The sequence below is a fragment of the Pleurodeles waltl genome, chromosome 5 (assembly GCF_031143425.1).
Source record: "Pleurodeles waltl isolate 20211129_DDA chromosome 5, aPleWal1.hap1.20221129, whole genome shotgun sequence".
Classification (NCBI taxonomy): domain Eukaryota; kingdom Metazoa; phylum Chordata; class Amphibia; order Caudata; family Salamandridae; genus Pleurodeles; species Pleurodeles waltl.
In genome coordinates, this window is record NC_090444.1 from 590,641,442 (window position 1) to 590,662,779 (window position 21,338).

The window sequence follows — 21,338 nt, forward strand, 5'->3', positions numbered from 1 at the left end:
CAGTCTTGATTAGCCTTATGTTCATAGCACGTGGGAAGCTGTAGGGGGAAAGTGTATGCTATCTTAGACAATGGTGTACTCAGGGTGTATTACAAGACCTTACTCCAAAATCACTCTGCCCTCTGTTCACCATATCAACAGCCAACAAAAGACCTGATCCTATGATCAGCATGATCAATGCCTTTTAGCCCCAAAAAACTCTTACGCTGGCAGTCCTTTCACTGTGGTTGCTATTCCTAACTTGAAATGACCCTCCCTACCGTGAGGGGACCTTCCCTGGCATGAGCTTACCCTCCATGACATGAAGTGAACCTCCCTGGAATACAACTACCTTTCCTAGCATAAGAGTATTGTCATTCCAGAGAAAGATGCTCCCTAGACCATTTCTGCCCTCTCTGCCATAATGTAAAACTCTCTGGTCCTGATTTAGAACTCAGCAGGTGAGTTACTCCATCACAACAGTGATGTATAGTCTGTCCATCGAAATCGAAATCCCAATGGATATAATGATTTAGATTTAGGCAGATGGGATACCTGTCACCATTGTAGCAGAGCTCCTTCTTTGTTGGCATATTTTGGTCACCTGCAGACTTTCAGTTGCATCAGCACGTTTGGCACTGATATATGTGGTAATTTCTGGCTTTCTGAAGATCTGTCAGGAAAGGCCTCCTCAATGTTCAGTGCTCCCTTTGACACAGAAGAACACCTTTATAGAATAATGAAGCTGGCAATGGATATCTTGTTGGTGGGAATTCTTGGCACTTAGATGCACTGCTAGCATACGTGGTGCAATCCTGACATGATAGTGTTGATCCCTGACTCTCGGATCCTCCTCCGCTAAGCACCCTTGCCATATCGTGTGCATGAACAGTGTCTGGTTCTGATCCCTTGCATAAATCTGCATATCTGGCTTTAGGTGGAAAATCTCTCCTGTGGTTAGCAAACTTGGAATCTGGTGACATTCCTCACATCTAGTGCCTAATTTGGCATCCTTTGGGCATCCCTAATGTCTTTTGGATATACCTATACATGACATATAGGCAGCACTTGCCTGTATTCCTAAAAAGGAACCTTAGTATGCTTAAATTCATGTGCAATCAGCACACTGTTGATTATACACTGACATCCTAGAAAGAAATAATGTACGTGTATGGAATAAAACAAAGATAAAAGAGTATTCTGGATAAGGCCATTATAGATAAACAAGCACTAGTCACATACCTATCAAAAGTTGAATACAGTTCCCTTCACTAAAGAAAACACGGATTGTATAACAAATTCTAGAACTTGTAATCCTGAATTTCAATGAATATTTGTGGATCTTGGTTCAGGTGTGATCATTTGAGGCAGCACCTGTCTTTCTGGGACAGTAATTAACGTGAGTGCTTTATAAAATGGCAAGCTTATTTGCAGGAAAAATATGTTCATTTACTAAAAATGAAAAGCAATAGTTTGGAGTCATTTTATCTGGATAGAAATTAAGTTATTATCGAAAAACGTGAAAGGCTTACAGCTGAGAGGAAAAACTAATGTTAACCAAAAATTCAAATGAAGCGCCTTAAAGCTAAACTAGTCACTTTCATTTAAGGGCATGTAGATTTTCAAGTTATGATTATTCGAGGCAGGGTAGTTGTCACAATGCCCTTTATGGCATGACTCGTGTAGAGGCGTTTCACAGTCTATATTGATTGCATTTATTACATTATTGACACACACTGTCTAGGGTTGTAATCTTGGATTAACCTAAAAAGAGACACGTGGTGCCTAAATCTGTGACATTTCTCATTTGAGTTGCATCTCTAGTGAATAAACCTGTAGGAGTTGTCTAACAGAAGGATTAGCATTACTGTCAAAGTTGTGAAATAGTGTGATCGCCTTAACCTTTTATTTTTCCATCTCATCCCATGCTCTTAAATTCCCAGGCAAATGAAGTCACAACATTCTACCTGGAAAGTGTAGATTGGGAAATAAAAGGTAGTCGGAAGCGTACATTAGGATATATATCATAAACATTTCTTACAATTACAGATGCTTCGTCAAATTACAGTCCTTGGTTCTAGGCCATTCTAAGGTCGATTCCACGGTTTTTTAGGTTTGTTTAGGTTTATTTATTATTATGCACAAATATTTAAACTCATTACATACAAATAGAGTATTAAGCAGACAAGCAGTGCTTAAAAGTATACAATTTAAAATGTATTCACTTTATGATCAACTCTAATTAAATATTGGGGTCGTGGGCGAGCTCTGCCCAAGGTGGCTTCACATTAGCTGGGCTTCAGCACTGTCAATCCAACAATCTCGCCATCCGTCCAATCCTCTGCGTATTGTGTGCCATCATCACTGCTGCGGAGAGCTCCCTGCCCGGCACGACTCTGTGGGGAATCTGGGATGCTATATATCCTTCAGAGGGACTGCACCTGTGGTGGGTCTCGGCGACTGTGGGAGCAACATAGAGTCTGACGCTGAGACGCACCTGAGACAGAGCGTAGGCTGCGCAGATCATTTGCGGCCAGATATCAGTGGCCCGATCAGCGACTCCACTTCCAGTCGATTGGGCCAGTGGAGCCACCCGACAGAGAGAACCGGAAACTGGCACTCCCACTGGTTTCTTCTTCCTGGCCTCCGTAATGCACCAGCTCCAGAGGTGAGCAAAGGCCTGACCCTTGTGGCGAGGCTTGAAGGGGAAAGGACGGCAGCTTGGGACCAATTCCCAAGAGTGGGCTGTCTCATTAACAACCCACGGACTGCTGTGCGGTAGACCTGACTCACCTGGTGGAGACAATGAGGGGGGGGGGGCACGCGCACTGGTGGTCCTCTGTGGTGAGGCCTCAATGCCAAGGAAGTGTTTGCATGCAGATTACAGGTAGAGGAACTACCTTTCTCTGAGACATAAATCTGCCTCCATTTTCTGTGGTGTAGCCTGCTTATAAACGTAAACTTTGCACTTGTATAGCGCACTACTCACCCATTAGGGTCTCAAGGTGCTGTACGCTTACCGCAGTGGAATCCTTCCTAGGTTTTCCCTGTGAGGCACCCACTCCTGAGCAACCCCCAGGATAAAGACAGGCATCCAAGCGCTGTCAGGGCCGTTGTGGAGATTAAGCAAGCTATTGCCCAGAGTTACAGAGTGGGACCCATTAATTAGATTAGGCACTGAGGTGAGAATTATCTGGTCCAAGGGAATTGAGCCCAAGAGCCACTGAGGCAGGAATTGAACCTGGTCCCGGGCCAGATCTCTGCATCAGGGTCTGCCACTCTAACCATTATGCCACACTTCTCCGAAATGCGGATTGACTTTCCACCTGTGATCAGGAGCCTGCTGGTGCTGAGCTGGAGGCAAAGGTTGAGGAGGGGCCCCCACTCGTGAAGCATAAAACCAGCTGTACAGTCTTTCATGACTATAACTTAGCTGTGACCCATCCCTACTTTCGGAGCCCCCTCTCTGCTGCATGAAGGCGGGTGGAAAATGATTTGATTGAACCCTCGTCTAAGCAGTAGTACATTTTATGCACCTACATTGTATTGTGGGCAGGAAATGGCTGGTGGAGAGCGAAGATTTCCCACTGGGTGAAATAGTGTGTAACAAAGCCCCATCCCAATCAAACAAGATGGGGAAAAATGCAGTGACAAGGCTTGTAAATGATGCCGTGGGGGTGTAATCGGTCCCCACCCCGGGCATATCAAAACCCTCTCTTGGGGAGATAATGGCTGCTATACAAAACCTGAAAGGCATCCTAGAGCTGAAGCTATTTTGTTGTAATGGTTGATGTTACACTGCTGAGAGCCCACTCCAAGAAGCTTCCTGAAAAAGTAACCACCGCCGAATTGAACATTGCCACATTGCAGTACACCAATAAGCAGCTGGAAGGGCAAGTACAATATCTAACCAAACAGACCGCTATGGTGACTGCCAAACTGGAAGACCAGGAAGTGAGGGCATACAGGAATAACAGGGTGGTGGGGGTCCCCGAGGGAGCAGAGGTCCCCAGTACCTTACTCTTCTTGGAAGACTTTATCCTGAATATTCTAAAACCCAGTCAAAATTTTCCACTATTGAGAGGGCTCACGCGGCACCGGTGCCTCTGCCTCGGCTCCCCCCTAGCCCATGAACAATCATCGCCAGGGTCTTCAACTCCTGATAGAGAGATGTGATCCTAAAGGCAGCTCAAACCTCTTGCAATTGACAAGGTTAAAAAAGCCCTGCACATCAAGGAGCTCAAATATATGACCTTGTATCCTGCACAACTACTAGTGTTGGCTGAGGGCAAATACCTGGTACTTCACTTCACCAGAGGAATATAGGGACTGGTTGGAGTCTGGCACACTGTTGGCTGGAAACATTCCAGGGGGCCCTTGTGAGGGCCTGCATGGAGTGCCCCTCGGAGTCCCTCTGCAGCTGATGGAGAATCTAACCCAAATGATCTCAAAGGGACACATGACCCAAGTGTGACAGCTACTTCAGACTTGTAACTGATACATCCTGTCAGAATGAGTGACTGGGCAACTCACCTACTTCTTGAGGGGGGATGAATACAGTGACTGTTGGTATGCTGATTGGAAACGGAGGTGGATATACGTTTACTTGTCCTGTTTGATTGGGCGGAGCCGCCTAACTCTATGTTTGGTACTTCAGGATATGGCTGAAGGTTGAGAAGGGTGGGCAGTTCTGAGGCTCTAATGCAGGGTAGCTGGGTGGGGGGAGTTAGAGGGGCACTGTACCTTTTGTTATTTCAAATGGATGCACATTTTTATAATGTCGATCTGTTTCTGATTTGCAAATTCCATGTTGACTCAGTGTTACTAGACATGCTCAATGGTGTGGGGGGGCACATACAACACATCCGGCACTTGCTTGGCCCTGCAGTGGCCCCGTTGAGGGCCTTTCTATGTCTTGACTGTATCATGACAACTGGTTCAGACCCATCCCTGAAATTTCTCTCTTGGAACGTTAATGTACTGGGTCACAAAACAGTGAAGATGCAGTACCTCTGTCGACAGGCGCCCGACCTGGTTCTCTTGCAGGAGACACACCTTAGGAGAAACCACTAAAAGGTACTAGACAGGTTTGGCTATAAGCTATTTGCCCACGCTGGGTTTGCCCTAAATTAGAAGGGGATAGGATTCTTATCAAAACGTCCATCCCGTATGTTCCACACAACACATGGCACGACCCACTGGGGAGGATTTTGGCGCACACAGGCACAATAGAAGCTATATTCTGAACATATGTTCTGTATACGTGCCACTGCTCTTGCACACCAAGACCTCCCTGCCCTTAGTGCCATCTTGCTGCAAATGCCACCTGGTATATTAATACCTGGGGGAGATATGAGTGCTCATATGGCCCCAGACTTAGACAGAGAGCCAGTAACAACCGATGGGGACCCTGGCCCACTCCGGGCCTTTACAGATGCTCTGGGTCTGATTGACTTATGGAGAGCTCATAACCCAACCAATCGCCTGTTCACACATCTGTCGGTGGCAAAGGGCTGCTGCTCCCAGTTATACTATGTCTTTACTACCCTTCTCCATGCTCCACAATTTAGATATGCCATTCAGAAGATGTGGGCTATCTCTGACCACTCCCCAGTGGAGGTGCATCTGATCAGCCCCCGGGAGACAATCTTGATACCTCCATGTATTGACTCATGGCTCTTTAAAGAACAGCCTATTAGAGACAATATTAGAGAACGGAAAGACCAATACTTCCTGGTTAACAGGGAAACAGTGACATCTCCCTGTGTCCTTTGGGAAACCATTAAGGTGGTGACCAGTGGCCATGTTCAGGCTCTGGCTGGGGGAGGAAAAAGGAGAACAAACTCCATGTTAGCACATGAAATTTTAGCTACAGACATCTCCGTCCGGGGGGGGGGAATGGAGGATAGCTCCCAACGACAACTCCAGCTCCAACTCAAACAACATGAACTGAGGGAATTAGCTGACCAGAGTGCCCACATACTTCCTGGATAACAGGGACACAGTGACATCTCCCTGTGTACTTTGGGAAACCTTTAAGGTGGTGACCAGTGGCCATGTTCAGGCTCTGGCTGGGGGAGGAAAAAGGAGAACAAACTCCATGTTAGAGCATGAAATTTTAGCTACAGACATCTCCGTCCGGAGGGGGAGGGAGGATAGCTCCCAACGACAACTCCAGCTCCAACTCAAACAACATGAACTGAGGGAATTAGTTGACCAGAGTGCCAACACACAAGCGTTTGTGACTCAAAGTCACCTCTATGACGCTGGCAACAAAGAAGGCAAACTAATAGCCCTGCTGGAAAAAAGAGAAGGAATGCAATTGGGTGCTAGAAATCTGAGACACACCTGGGACACTTCACACCACAGGTGCTAAGATTGCAGATTGCATTTGCAGTCTACTGCAAAGACCTATATCCCTCCCAGACTACTAGATCAGGTGACGGGTGCGCTGACCTCCTGAAAGATATTTCCTCTCCATCTTGACAGAGGAAGATAGACAGATCCTTGATCAGGACCTCATAAATGGATGAAATTAAAAGAGTAACAAGAGACCTGAAGTCAGAGGAAGTGGCTGGGCCAAACAGCCTACCGGTGGAACTATACAAATCAATCGCTGACAAGGTTTCGGGTCCCATGTAGGACAAGTTCTAAATTGCCAGGGAGGAGGGTAGATTGCTGAAGGACCATAGAATGGCCACAGTAGTAGTTGTCTCAAAGAAAGATAAGCCCCAGGATGAGTGTGGGTCATATCAACCCATATCTCTTCTCAACATAGGGACAAAGGTGCTTGCCAAGTTACTTGCATCTCATTTGCAGAGGGTTTGAGGTGCAGAGTACAGGGTGCTACATTTGATAGCTGACTGGAAAACTGAACTCTCTGTTCTAAGGATGCTAAAATGGCCTTTGCTTGCATAGAATGACCACATCTTTTCGCAGCTCTTACCAGGTTGGGGATTGGTCCCAACTTCTGTGGATGGGTCAGGTTGCTATATCAGGCACTGGCCAGAGTACGAGTCAACAGTGTCATATGTCGGCCATTTGCCCCCATATCAGGGTACGAAGCAAGGCTGCCTGTTATCCCTGATGATATTTGCACAGGCGCTGGAGCATCTTGTGGCATGAATCCGGCAGGACTCTCTTGTCAAGGGACTCATCAGGGGAGAAGACTGGGAGGAACATATTTCACTGTACGCGGATGACATCCTACTTTACACCACACAGCTGTGTCTTACAGTCAACAGACTACTCCACATCTTCCAAATATTCGGGGACTACGCTGGATATAGGATCAACTGGGAAAAGTCCTCATCTTCTCCCTAACAGGGGGTGCGCCCCATGTGCCATCACGTTATATGGCCCCAGTGGTGAGGGATGGATTCTGCTACCCGGCCATCCACGTGATGGAGATTCTGTGGACTTCCTCAATAGGAACCTCGTTACCCACCTAGATCGCCTTTGCGGCGATGTGGCCCACTGGTGAATGCTCCCAATCTCCTCGATGGGCAGAGCCACCATCTTTAAGATGATAACCCTCCCTTGACTGTTCTACGTACCACAAAATAGACCCTAAAAAAAAAACCAACTTCTTTATAAAGTGAATCACGAGCTCCGACAGCTTCTTTGGGGTGGAGGTAGCTCCAGAGTGGGATTCTGCATGCTGCAAAGAACTGTGGCCCATATTTATACTTTTTGACGCAAAACTGCGCTAACGCAGTTTTGCGTCAAAAAAATTAGCGCCGGCTAACGCCATTCTGAAGCGCCATGCGGGCGCCGTATTTATTGAATGACGTTAGCCGGCGTTAGCCGCCGGCGCCGTCTGGTGTGCGTTAAAAAAAACGACGTACACCAGACAGCGCCGGCGTAGGGGGATATGGGGCTTGGGCGTCAAGAAATGGGGCAAGTCAGGTTGAGGCAATTTTTTCGCCTCAACCCGATTTGCGCCATTTTTTTTTCACTCCCAACCCCCATAGGGGGGCACAAATCAGGCCCCCCTATGCCACAATTTTTTTTTACAAAAATACTTACCTGAACTTACCTTAATGTCCCTGGGATGGGTCCCTCCAGCCTTGGGTGTCCTCCTGGGGTGGGCAAGGGTGACAGGGGGTGTCCCTGGGGGCATGGGAGGGCACCTCTGGGCTCCTTCAGAGCCCACAGGTCCCTTAACGCCTGCCTTTTGCAGGCGCTAAAACGACGCAATTCCGGCGCAAACGGAGTATAAATATGCCCCTGTGTTTGTTACAAGGGGCCTGGAAGGGTGACCTTAGACTCATCAAGGATGGTGACTGGGTGGAGGCGGTGTGAGCCCCAGGGAGGTGGCAATCCGATCATGATTTTGTCTTGTCCAGCTGAGACTACTACACAGGTCGTACTGTTCCAGACCTCTTATGTATAAACTGCGGAGGTGTGCATCAAACCTCTGTGCTAGAGGGTGTGGTCAAGTGGGAATGTTCTATCACATACTGTGGGACTAGCTGTCGATCCAGTGCTATTGGAGGGGCATAACAGAAATAATGACTCAGGTAACTGGCCTCATGATCCAATGAAGGCCTGTTGGCTTCTGCTTCAAATAACGGGTGAGGAAGTGTGGGCCATACACCAGAGGATCTGGCTGAATTTGATGGCTAAGGCAGCCAAACGCAATATAGCATGGGTCTGTGGTACAGACAGACCGCCTAAGGTGGAGGATTGGGAATGGGATCTTGACTGGGGCCAGTGTGCTGGTATATCAAAGTAGGGGCTGACCAGAGAAGTGGAAGAAGGTATGGGGTAATTGGCTATTCTACAGAGACCAAAACGGAGGGGTACAGGATCTCACAACTAGAATTGGGATTTCAGTACAGACATAATACTGCTGCCATGTACCATGTGTTTGCTTCTGCTGTATGGACTATGATCGTGAATCCAGTACTGTTGATTTTGTTACTAACTTGTCAGTGCTATGTATGGAATGCTGAGCACTTCTTTAATAAAAAAGATATTGAAAAAACACTAAAATGGGTTTCAGAATCACAGTGTCTCAGAGTTGAATTAGAGACATCAAGGTTTAAACCTAAGGGTGAGATAACATAATTACTAAGTGGTTGACTACAGAAGAGAGGATTGAGATGTAAGAGTAACAAAATGCAGGACTTAACCTGTGCAAGAAGATGGGTGCTGTAACTAGCCGCGGGTGTACCCCAGATCCCGCACAGAAGCTGAAGATGAAATGCCCATGATGCACCAGGGGAGAGGTGGTCTGTACAAGGAGGCTAACTGACAAGAGGGCAACATGGCAGGAACCACAAACAAAGGATAAGGAAACTAGAGGACCAAAGGAACCAAATAAGGGAGAAAACAACAAAGATGAAAGAATGAAACAACCTGATTGAGAACTGTAGCAAAAAGCAAGGATTCACAACAACCACGATTGCCAGGCAAAGTATCTCTATAAGAGTGGGCTGAAACACCTGTATTGCCACTGTTGACCAGTATGTGTGCCTGCTTCTACTGTTCCTCTAGTGGCTGGGTTTATGCATTTGAATGTGGGAAATGTAGACTTTCAAGTGCAAGCTCATATTTTCCACTGTTCAGTGTGCCATCTCTTCCAAGCTGCCAGTTGTCTTTGTCGAAACAAACCTTAGAAACTGACATTAACACATTTTACATAAAGCACCATTTTGTATAAAATATGGTCCTAGTGCCCACTTACGTAAGAGAGAGAGAGTAAAGAGTGAAAGGAGAAAGCAATGATAGTTACCAGCAAATTGGTCAGTGCTGAGGTTGTTTTATCACCTGGTGAAAATATTAGCCCAGAAATAACCAGAAGTAATGGGTATGTAAATGTTTTTTGAAGGCGAGCAGAGTGTTCAGATTTTAGATCAGACTAGATTGAGGTTCATTATGATGTGACCACCACAGACACCATGAGATATTGTGCTTGGCAACATTTGAACTTTTGGACTTCAAGGCAAAGAGAGTTGTTTATTCTGAGTCCTTTTGGCCCCCAGAGATAATGACCACATTCATTGGTGAATTGATTTGAAAGCCATGCATAAAATCCTGCACTGGTGCCCAAAAGCGCTTAGTTTATGGCCAGTACTTGGCTACCAAGCCGATATAAAGGACACCATGGACGTTTCACGTGCCATTCCTGCTCCCTTACCTGCCACCGCCCCACCCACAGCCAGGACGGACATCTCAAGTGCATACTCAACACCTGCTCTCTCGCCAAACACACTGTAGAAGTCTGGGACCTCCTCAAAGTGATCACCCCTGACGTCGCCTTCCTCACAAAGACCTGGATCACCCCCACCTCAGCCCCAGACATTGCAACCGCCATTCCCAACAGCTACAAAATCGTCCACAAAGACAGTCAATCGACCAGGAGGCGGCATCACCATATTCTACAGGAACACCCTCCGCCTCTCAACCACCATCGAAACACAGAACCAGTCAACCACCACCGAACACCTATACTTCCAAATTCAGAGCAACCCGAACACCTCCCTTCGTGGCACACTCTTCTGCAGACCACCCAGACTCAGGCCCCAGTTCAGCAAAACCTTTGCTGATCTCATCGCCCCCCACGCACTCTCCTCTACCGACTACATCCTACTCGATAACCTCAACATTCACCTTGAAAACAATGACCCTAACAACACATACCTCGTAGACTACCTCACCTCCCTCGGTCTTAAGCAACTAGTCAACCTCTGCACCCATTCAGCAGCTCAGGCCCTCAACCCTGTCCTCTCAGCTGGAAGCAACATCACTATCTCGCACACCTCTGAACACCATTGGACCGACCACCGATGCGTCCACTTCACCTTTACGAAGACCACCGATTGCCACCACGTGCCTGCTCCCCAAGCAGGAACTGGAGCACAGTCACCAAAGTCCAGCTCACCAATGCCCTCAGCCACTACCCCCCATTGGAGGTTACAAAAGCAAACAACTCATCTGGCAACCTGCACCGCTGGATTACAGAATGCGCCAACACCATAGCCCCCTCCAGAAAACCCTCTGGAAACCAGCACCAGAGGAAACCGAACTGGTTTACGACAGAACTCCAAGAATCCAAATGCAACAGCAGGTGACTGAAATGAAAATTGAGGAACAGCAAAACAACCACACAAGCTTCAAAGACGCAGTTACCACACACCACCAGCGCATCAGAGCCACCAAGAAAGCTGCCATTCAAGAATGCATTAGCACCAACGCACACAACAACAAGGAGATATTCACTATAATCAAGGAATTCACAAACCCTGCATCAGACACCTTGGACATCCCCCCTATGAAGACTTATGCAACTACCTCGTCACCTTTTTACACCAGAAACTTTAGGACATATACGAAGGATTCAAGAACCATAAAACCACCCCGCCGCCCACCAGCATCACCACGGACCCAATGCCACAGGCCCTGATTCACTTGACCCCTATCTCTACTGAAGACACCTGGAAACTCATGAGCTCCATCCATTCAGGTACAACCTCAGACCTGTGCCCACATCACATCTTCAATCTGGCCAGCACCACCATCACACCAGAGCTCTGCTGGACTGTCAACCTTTCCATCGAAACCACCTCCTTTCCATCCAACTGGAGATCAACCCACTCCTAAATAAACCCGCCTCCGACCTAACAAGATGAAAAAACTACAGAACCATCTCTCTGCTCCCCTTCCCTGCCAAGGTAACAGAAAAGGCCATCAACATACAACTGGCAGAGTTCCTCGAGCCAAACCACATCCTAGATGCCTCACAGTCCAGTTTCAGGAGCAACCACAGCACCAAGACAGCCCGCCTCGCAGCCACCGACGACATCTGTGCCATACTGGATCACTGTGACACGCCTGCCCACATCCTCCTCAACTTCTCCACCATGCTCAATACTGTCTCCGACTCCACCCTTTGCACGTCACCAGCATCTGAGGCAAAGCGATAGAATGGATTTGTTCCTTCCTCTCCAAAAGAACCCAGAGTATCAGACTCCCACCGTACACTTCAGCGCCCAAAGAAACCTGCTGCAGAGTACCCCAGGGATCCACACTAAGAATGACCCTCTTCAACATCTACAAGGCCCCACTCACCAAAATTGTCAGGAATCTACATGATTCCATTGCCCCATTTCTAGCGTCATTTCTAATGCCTGCTTATAGCAGGTGTTAAAATGAGACTCCCATTGATTTCAATGAGCGTTTAACAATATACTGGTTTATCGTAATTTATTTTACACTAATCCAGTAGAGCGTTACAATGGCATAAAAAAAATTACGCTATTGCCCCTAACATGCACCATGGTGCACCATATTGTAAATACGGTGCTACTATGGTGGAATTAGGGGACGCAAGGGGACCGCAAGAAAAGTGGAACAACACTAGTGATGCACCACTTTCTTGTAAATATGGCCCTTAAACATTTAATTCAGTAATCTAACCCTTCAATGCAAACATTTTAAAATTTAGCCATGGCTTTCATCACACTTGGACAACTCATATAAAAGAAAATCTGATTAGCTTAGGTATGACAAGCGTGTGGTAAGTTCCGTAGGCAAAAATATCCAAAGAAAAGGCCATTTTTGGGTTGAGCGCACACGCCCTTTAACCTGTTGTAAGTATTGTAGGTTTTTAACCATGCCCACCTCACGTCCATCACTGTCACTCATTTATGGGCTTGCCTTTCAAAAATACTTTGTTATCATTGGTAAATGCTTTACGTTTCTCCCTCCTTATGGAGGTTTTGTTACCGCCTTGGAGACTGACCCAGTTACAGGGATAATTGCACGATTGCCAACATGTTTGACTGTGAGCACACTTCTTTTTCTTTTTGTGTCTCTCCTTTGCACTCACCCATTCTGTGTCTCTGGGAAAATTTGTTGGTACATATGGCCCATGATGCTTTGATTCGGCTCGCTTATGTCAGATGTTTTACTTTTCATTTTCGATTTATGTAGCAAGAAAAGTCCAGTTAGGAATTTACAATGCCAATAGCTCTAACTGGAGCAAATGCGAGACTCATTGCATTGCAAATGCTTGTATTTCGAATCTTTTAACTAATACCAGTATATTTAGTTCCATATGTAATGCATACACATTAAAACAACACAAATAGTTTAATGAATCGTTCTTGGAAACAATCACAATTTGTTTAAAAAAATTATTGATTAGCCGATGCTCATTGTCTTTATCATTTTCTCACAATTATATTCCCTACTGAGAGAAGCGTCATTTTAATTTTTATCCTTTGACAATGGTGCCACCTGGTTAAATGGGCGATTGCATCATAATCCATCTTCAGAACCAGCCAGTGATGATGAGACTGACATTTGGGACCCAGAAAGTTATCAATTAAAAACTGTTCAAGGTGGAGAACAACATAGAAGTTGGCCTAGTCTACTCCACTCATGAGCATTTTATCTCACGTTTATGTTTGGATCATGGCCATTGAATGGCTTTACCAGAAGATAGAGCAGAAGCAATTGCCCTTATTATTTGTGTGATAGAATGATCACCCAAACTAAAGTCTATTTCTGTTTATCTGTACACTGTCCCTTTTGATTGGAAAACGTTTTTAAAACCTTCTGTCACTGAACGTAGATTACGAATTTGCAACGACGCCCTACTTCTTTGTTTGGACTTCACCAATGTAAGAGTCCTTATCTGACATGCCTGTGTCAATATTTATCTGGCAAACTTAGAGGCAAAGATCCTTATTTCTAGAAGCTGCAATTAGCCTTTTGATTATAACTGAAATTATGTAGGATGGTGCTAAAATCATTTTTACAGATTACGATTTTGAATGAATTCAGAAGAAAGCATCAAAAAATATTGTACTTAGAAATATATGCAATAAAGCACGTTTTGCGGTTGCAAACTGAGCAATGTTTACAATGACGGTGTATTTTTAATATTAGTATTGGTTGTAAATGTATTTATTCTATTTGTGTTGATAGTTCTGAATGTTATTCTGCATTCTGACCATGTCTATTTATGAGACGTGTGTACGATGTTTATATTAATGAATTCCGATTCTAATCAAGACATATTTGTATGATGATGGAAAAGCTTAGTAGAAGGTTATTGTGTTAGACTATTCTGTTTGGTCACTGCATCTTTCCTTCTTTTTCTGCACCTGCAACTGCCCACACCTATACTCTAGCCTGTCTTCTATGTTTTTGTCCACGCTAATAAAACACGATGATTAACCTTGAATATAAGGTCCAATATAAATTCAGTTAGTATAGAAATTATAATTGCCCGCTCCATGTTTCTGATGTGAAAATAGAATTATTAAACAAAAAATAAATAAATACAAAACAATTTATGCAAAATACTGATTGGTTACATGTTAATTGTGTAACAAAAGTTTTACCATGTTTGAAGTCTACGAAAGTGTTTTAAATAGGATGTGATAAAAGATACATTGTATGAACAAGTTTGGTATAAAGTAATTAGAAGTGAATTATATTTTGTATGAAATATAACTCTTTGTTATAGGTTCACCTTCAAGCGACGTTGGACAACCCACTGAATATTAAGTGTTTGATATTGGATGAACTTTCTTAGCTAACCATTGGCAAAGGTGGGTGAGTAAATAGAATCGTACTTTCTTCTTTTGTCAAAAATATACAATATTAATTCACGTTGATTTCTTGCAAAAACGTTTAAACAGTTTTTTTAATGACCCCGAATTTACTCTATGGTTCTCGTAAATTTAAACCAATAATGAATGTAAGATAATTTTACCCAGTATTTTAAAGTTGAGAGACTTTAATAAAAAGGCTTAATTGAATGAAATACATTTGAGGCGCCGTGTTTTGTACAGGCTTTCTTTTTATGCTTGCAGTATCCCACAGTATTTACTTAATTTGTATTTATTTTCTGTACCTGTACTTTCAGTATATTTTCTCATAACTCCATTTTCTAACGTTGGCATTTAGTACATTTGTACATTTGTTTGCTGGATGCCTGTAGAATGAATTGGTAACCCCTAATTCCATTCGTGGTACCAATCTAGCCTCATCCCTCTGTGCGTACTCCACCATTTGCTTGTTTTGTTAATTCTCGCCTTTCTTATAGTTTTACATGCCACTTCCTCTATCGTGTTTAGTCTGCTGGTGCCTCTTCCTCTTGCGTGTATGTTGATACATGTTCCCTGGAAATAACCTCTTCCATTCTTCACTACCACCTTGCCATATAATTGGTATTCCCAAATATTCCTAAATTCTGTAATGTGTGAAGTGCTAGACAATAAAGGAGGGCATCATGATCAGTCTCTTGTGAAGAGAGGCTTCAGCAGTGTCTAAGGCAGATGCCCAGAAGAGAAGGCCCTAAACACTATACAAGACTCCATAAATAGCCTCTCATAGCAGATTTACTCAGTGTCCAAGGTTAGAAGCTCAAGACACTATGGCAAATGTTCTCCAACCACTATACTCTTAACAGACGGATTGTCTAACCCTTGTTGTGCAAACTGCTTGTACCTTATACGTATCATATGTATATGGAAAATAATTCATATACAGCATTCATCTGACCATGTCAAAGTATGCTTCCCATCGAAATCCTTCATGGCTAAGGAAGTAGTGGCATTAGTGCTGCATGATATGCAGTTTCTAATGATCAAGTGTTTTACAATGATAAGTGTGTTGGTAGGCAGAAAATTCACAGTGAGTTCTGCACAGTGTTTGAGCCAGCACCAGAAATGTGACTCTCATTCGGTTTTCTGACAAATTTCATGGCTCCTTTGTCTCTGCCTTTCCATATGATGAATATATCATCAATGTACTTGATCCAAGGCACAACGTGCTTCTCATGCCCTACAGGGATTCTGGTGACCTGCTTCCCCACCAGCTCATTAACAAGTTGTCATAGCTCGGGTTGAAGCAGGTCCTTATCTCTGTGCCTTGATGTGCTTGAACAGATGCACATCAAACTTGAAAAACGTGTTTAAAACAGTAAGTGATCATGTGCAACATCATTTCTGCCTGTAAGAGGAAAGAGATGGGCCTTGCCCTCAGAAAGTGTCTGCATGCGTTAACTCCTGCTTCATGTCCTATGCAAACCTGCTACATCAAGGGCCATTAACAAATAATCGGGTTCCCAATGTAGATCTTCAGTTAATTTAAGGAAGTCTTTACTACCTGCAACATAAAAGGCAGAGCTGTAACAGAATCATAGAAAATAAACTATGTAGTTTTGGTGTATTTTCCACTAAACTTTTAATAGAAGATACTATGGGTCTGTTTGGTTGTAGATACCACTGTGTAGTTGTAGTTTGGACTTAATTACCATATTCCTATAGGAATTTGTTTTTTTGGTTTGCTCCTATCTTAAGTGCTGTATAACAACATTTCACAAACATTTTTTTAAAAAGTTCATCCACCTCAGCTCCTCCATGAGAGGTTTTGGGGTGGTCCATCAGGTGGGTCCTGAGAAAAAAGGGGGGACTCAAAATGCTATTTCCCAATCAATTTTCATTGGGAATTTTAGACGCTGCTACAGCAAAAACAGCTGAACAGAATTGCACCAGATTTGACTAGCAGAAAGCTAGGTCTTTGCCTAAAAAGTGTGCTTTATGTGATTTGGTGTAAATGTATTCAGTAGTTTTTGAGAAATTAAGGTAAAAAATATATGTATATACAAATTGTTTGGTTGAAATGCAAAAAAGTAAGTTGTCTGATTGGCTGAGGGCACATTTTCAGAGTGAGAGCTCTGATTGAATGGCTGCAACATTAATAGGAATGTTGCAGCGACCATTACAGGACTTGGTGACTTGGTCACCCATCCTGAAAAAGTTACAAAAGGGATATAAGAGGGCAAATAAGGGATACCCTGCCTCCTATCCCCTGTGGGGAGTGCCAGATTTTTCTCCTACCTCGGTATGCAGGGACTTCTTGTGGTTGGTCTTATGGCTGCATAATAGGGCCTGAGTTGTGTGGAAAAAAGACCGTGACACATTTAAATTTTATTTTGAACTCCCAATAGGCTAAAACATTATGATTATTTTTGTTACTGTGATCCTCTTTTTGTGCCTGCAAACTTGCAGTAAAATAAAAAACAGCAGTAATTTCTATTTTATTTAAATACCCCTAAAGTAGGCCAGCGCTCTGCTGATGGTTCACCCCTCTCCCGGTGCCAAGATGTGACCATGAGGATCCTAGCCCCTGGGGCCGATTGCATACTTGGATGGGGACCCTGATACACAAAAATAGTAATGAGCCTGTGCACTGGATGCTCCTGCACCCTTGTCTGTGGTAGTTGTGGGTGACCTGGTCACACAACCTCCTGCCCAACCTCAACACGGGAATGGCAGGCAGGGGAATAGTGCTTTGCTGCTACCAGCACAAGCTAAAAGAAATAAGTGCCTCCCTCCTGGTAGGAGTAGAAACATGATGCTCAATCTCGTGCTTCCCCAGATGTCAAGGGCTATGTTTGGGGAGCCTGCAGGGCCTTAAGGGTCTTGGGACTCCCATGCCCCCAACAAAAAAACAAGCTGGTGGTGGGACCCGGCCATCCCAAGAAAGAAAAAAACAATGCAGTATGAAGCTGCTAAAATGAATGGGAAGACAGCAGATGTTCAGTCTTTGTTATGCATAGCTGCACCAGCACCTGATTGGCAGCAAGTTCACTGACCCCAGCGAGATTACCAAGGAAGCGGACCACTGGTTCAGTACCAGCGGCCACAAGAAGATATCTGGAAGGGGAGGTTCACAACAGTGGTGGACAGGGTCCCCACCAGAAGAAGGAGGGGGAGATGAAAGTAAAAACTGGGAGTTCTCTTAAGACCCCCCAAGGTAGTTACACAGGGTGTGATTCCCAACCCCTACCTGAACAGAAGAAGAGTAACTTCCCTAGCCATTACTCCTCAGGGAAGTTCAACCTTAGGTGCTATGAGTGCTATCAGGTTGTGCACTTCAAGGGCACCAAATTATTATTCTTGGATTTTTTGTCACTACAAGGCACAAACACAAGTCCTAATGTCATGCTGAGCACCAATGTTGGAAATTGGGTTATTGGCTGAGGGAAGTAAAAGCCTACATAAGCAGAAAGCACACTGTCAAGTTGGAAGACAAGCAAACCCTAAATAAACCTATAGTAAACCCTGACAGAGATTGAGGCTGCTACCCGAGAAGAGTTTAACACCCCCCTCTCAACAGTGATTTTGTGTAACACTAAAATCCAGGTTAAATAATTTGGTACCAATTTCAGCTATTTGAAATAATCCTTGATTGATTATGTAGCTTCTTCAAAATTTACTCTCATTCCACCTGACTGTTTGGCTACACCTGCACTTATAGAATTTGAGATCACCATCCTAGAGAGCTACACTGTGGTTGGGCTTAAACAGTTCTGTAGGTGAAGGGGGCTTCCAAACCAGAAAGGCATAAAAGCATTGGAACTTCAGAAAGCTCTGAGGGCCTGGGCAGAAGCTCACCAGTGTCTGACAGCAACAGATGACTCGGATGGGGAGGATAAGGTGGAGGAGCAGAACAAGGGTACCAGTCCTTAGATGCAGCTTTCAAAGAAAAGGGGATGACTTGTCTCCTGAATTGGGACTCCCTCCCAGAGCAGAGGGCAGTGTACCTTCACAAGACCTGTTCCCAGAGAAGCTTGTGGACAGGAATGCTGAGAGGAAGTTCAGGCTGAAAATGCCCATGCTCAAGAAGGAGGGAAAACAACTGGCTATGGAGGCAGAGAGAAAAATGGCAAGAATAAAGAGCAGGACTTAAGATCTAAGCAAGTGGAGTCCAGCAATATTAATGGCAGCATACCTGCAATGCCCTTTGGAGACAAGACAGTCCACATCCCACAGGATCCTGTGCCTAACTTTGCTATGGGAGATTAAATCGACAAGTGGTTTGAAGCCTATGAGGTTGCTCTGGAGATGAATAGGGTCCCTGAAGAGGATTAGGAGGCAATCTCCAGAGGCACATGCCATGGGAAGGCAAGGACACCCTACTGGTCCTAGAGAAGATGAACAGGATGAGGTATCCTATTCCCCCCATGAAGAACACCTTTGTTAGGAAATAGGGCCTCACCCCAGAAATGCAGATGTTTGAGGGCAGACAGAAGCTGTCTGATCGGTCCATGTTGAATTGTGTGTTTGAAAGTCATTGGGTGGTGGGTGAAAGGCAGTCAGATAAAAGATTACCAAGGGCTGTTCAATTTGGTGTGAAGAGACATAGCTTCTCCAGCACCAGCTCCAGCACCTGATTGATAGCAAGTTCACTTAACCAGAATCCACAAGAAGATATTTAGGGGGGATCATCACAATGGTGGACAAGAACCCCACCAGAAGAAGGATGGGGAGATAAAAATGAAAACAGTGAGTTCTCTAAAGGCCCGCAAGATAGTTACACATAGCAGGAATCCCAATACCCTCAGAAGAGTAGGTTCCCTGGCCATAAGTCCACAGGGAAGTTTAACCTTAGGTGCAATGAGTGGCAACAGGTGGACACTTCAAGGTTGATGCTAGGAGACCCAAGTGGACACAGCCCCCCCCTGGTGGGCCGACAAAGGAGCTGGCTAGTGTAACACTTGGGGAGCAGATTGCCCCAGTTAGTATGTTGGGTAGTGCAGAGGTTACCCAATTGTCACTTGGTGTCGGAGAGATGATGTCAAGAACCCATATGCCAATCAATACTAAAAATACAGGCAATGGGTCACCATCAATGGGCAGAAGGTGGAGCTCTAAGAGACACAGAAGCCAGCCTAACAACTATCAGCCGTTGGCTGGTGTCCTCAGAGCAGGTGGTCCTTAATGTAGCCCATCAATGTGCTAGCCAACACTTACTGGGGTGACTTCAAGATCCAGCAGGCATCGAGCCCCTGGAGGCGGTCCTTAGCCACCAGCACACCTGCCCTGACTTTGTGCTACTAAAGCCCTTTCTTTCTCCCTCGGCACGGGACACGCTAGCCAGCACTTACTGAGATTGATTTCAAGATCCAGCAGGCATTGGGCTCCAGGAGGCAGTCATTTGCCACCAGCATACCTGCCCTGACTTTGTGCTAATAAAGCTCTTCCTTTCTACTGCGGCACGGGTCGCACTAGCCAGCACTTACTGAGGGTGACTTCAAGGTCCAGCAGGCATTGGGCCCAAGGAGGCGGTCCTTTTCCACCAGCACACCTGCCCTGACATTGTGCTATTAAAGAGCTTCCTTTCTCCTGTAGCGTGGGATGCACTAGCCAGCACTTACTGGGGGTGACTTCAAGATCCAGCAGGCATCGGGCCCCAGGAGTCGGTCCTTTGCCACCAGCACACCTGCCAACTTTGCGCTAGTGAATTGCTTCCTTTCTCCGGTGGCGCAGGATGCACTAGCCAGCACTTAATGAGGGTGACTTCAAGATCCAGCAGGAATGAGGCCCCAGGAGGCGGTCCTTTGCCACCAGCACACATGCCCTGATTTTGCGCTACTAAGTGTTTCCATTCTCCTGCAGTCTGGGACACACTAGCCAGCACTCACTGGGGTGACTTCAAGACCCAGCAGGTATCGGGCACCAGGAGCCAGTCCTTTGCCACCAGCACACCTATCCAGACTTTGCGCTACTAAAGCGCTTTCTTTCTCCCATGGTGAGGACCACGCCTGGGACAAGGGCAGGCCCATGCTTTGCCCGTCATTGACAGGAAGTGGCAGGGCAAGGCCACCCCCCTTGGTCTTTCCCATTCATATCCCCGTAAGGGGTAAGTGCTGAGTGAATCAAGGATCTGTATAGGCGCACTTGGGCTGCCAATGAGGTTTGCTAACTGTGAAACTGATTTGTAACGAGGAACCATGTTTAACATTTTGGTCCCAAAGACCAGTAAACTGTTGAATGACCAGGTACCCTTATAAATGAAGGCCAGCACTGTGTGGGTGAAATATGTTAAGCTGGTACTATTCATCTAAACGCCAGAGGTTGGATGCAACTGGAACGTACCGGGTGCAGACTTGTTTGATTTGTTTAAACAAGCCAGTGTCTAGCGTATTCATTGTGATCTGTGCCCTTTCAAATATGGGCAAACTTAAAGCTACTGAAAACCCTCAAGGGTAGCAGGCATAAGCAAGATGTCTAGGCACTCTGCTGAAAACTGTACTTTCAATTAAATAGATGACCTAATAGTGGAGGTGGAGGGCATGTTGGCATCCAGTTATTGGGATTTCTCCCAGCATAAGAGGACTAGAGCTCTAAACCAATGGGCATTCACTCATATTTTAATAAAACTCCCTTCAGTCAAGGTAATTTGGCTGGTTTAAGGGAGGAAGCCAGCTCCGCCCCTTGCGAATATTCTTCAGCAGAATGCGTGACAGTGGCTAACAAAGCCCAACATTTAGGGCAATCTCAGTTAGAAAGTACATCTGTAATGAATATTGATTGCTCCATCCACTTTGC

General features: G+C 45.3%; 1 protein-coding gene across 8 annotated transcripts in view; it reads left to right on the forward strand.

Moving 5' to 3' along the window:
• Positions 1–21,338, forward strand: part of CHRM3 (cholinergic receptor muscarinic 3) — a 3,010,830-nt gene that overhangs the window by 2,017,556 nt on the left and 971,936 nt on the right. For 5 of the 8 annotated variants that reach the window (XM_069234407.1, XM_069234404.1, XM_069234409.1 and 2 more), the window contains one exon: positions 14,462–14,546. The gene's annotated coding sequence lies outside the window, so the exon portion shown is untranslated. Of the gene's footprint in view, positions 1–14,461; positions 14,551–21,338 lie in introns of all 8 variants that reach the window. The other 3 variants (XM_069234410.1, XM_069234405.1, XM_069234411.1) reach the window with 1 other exon arrangement.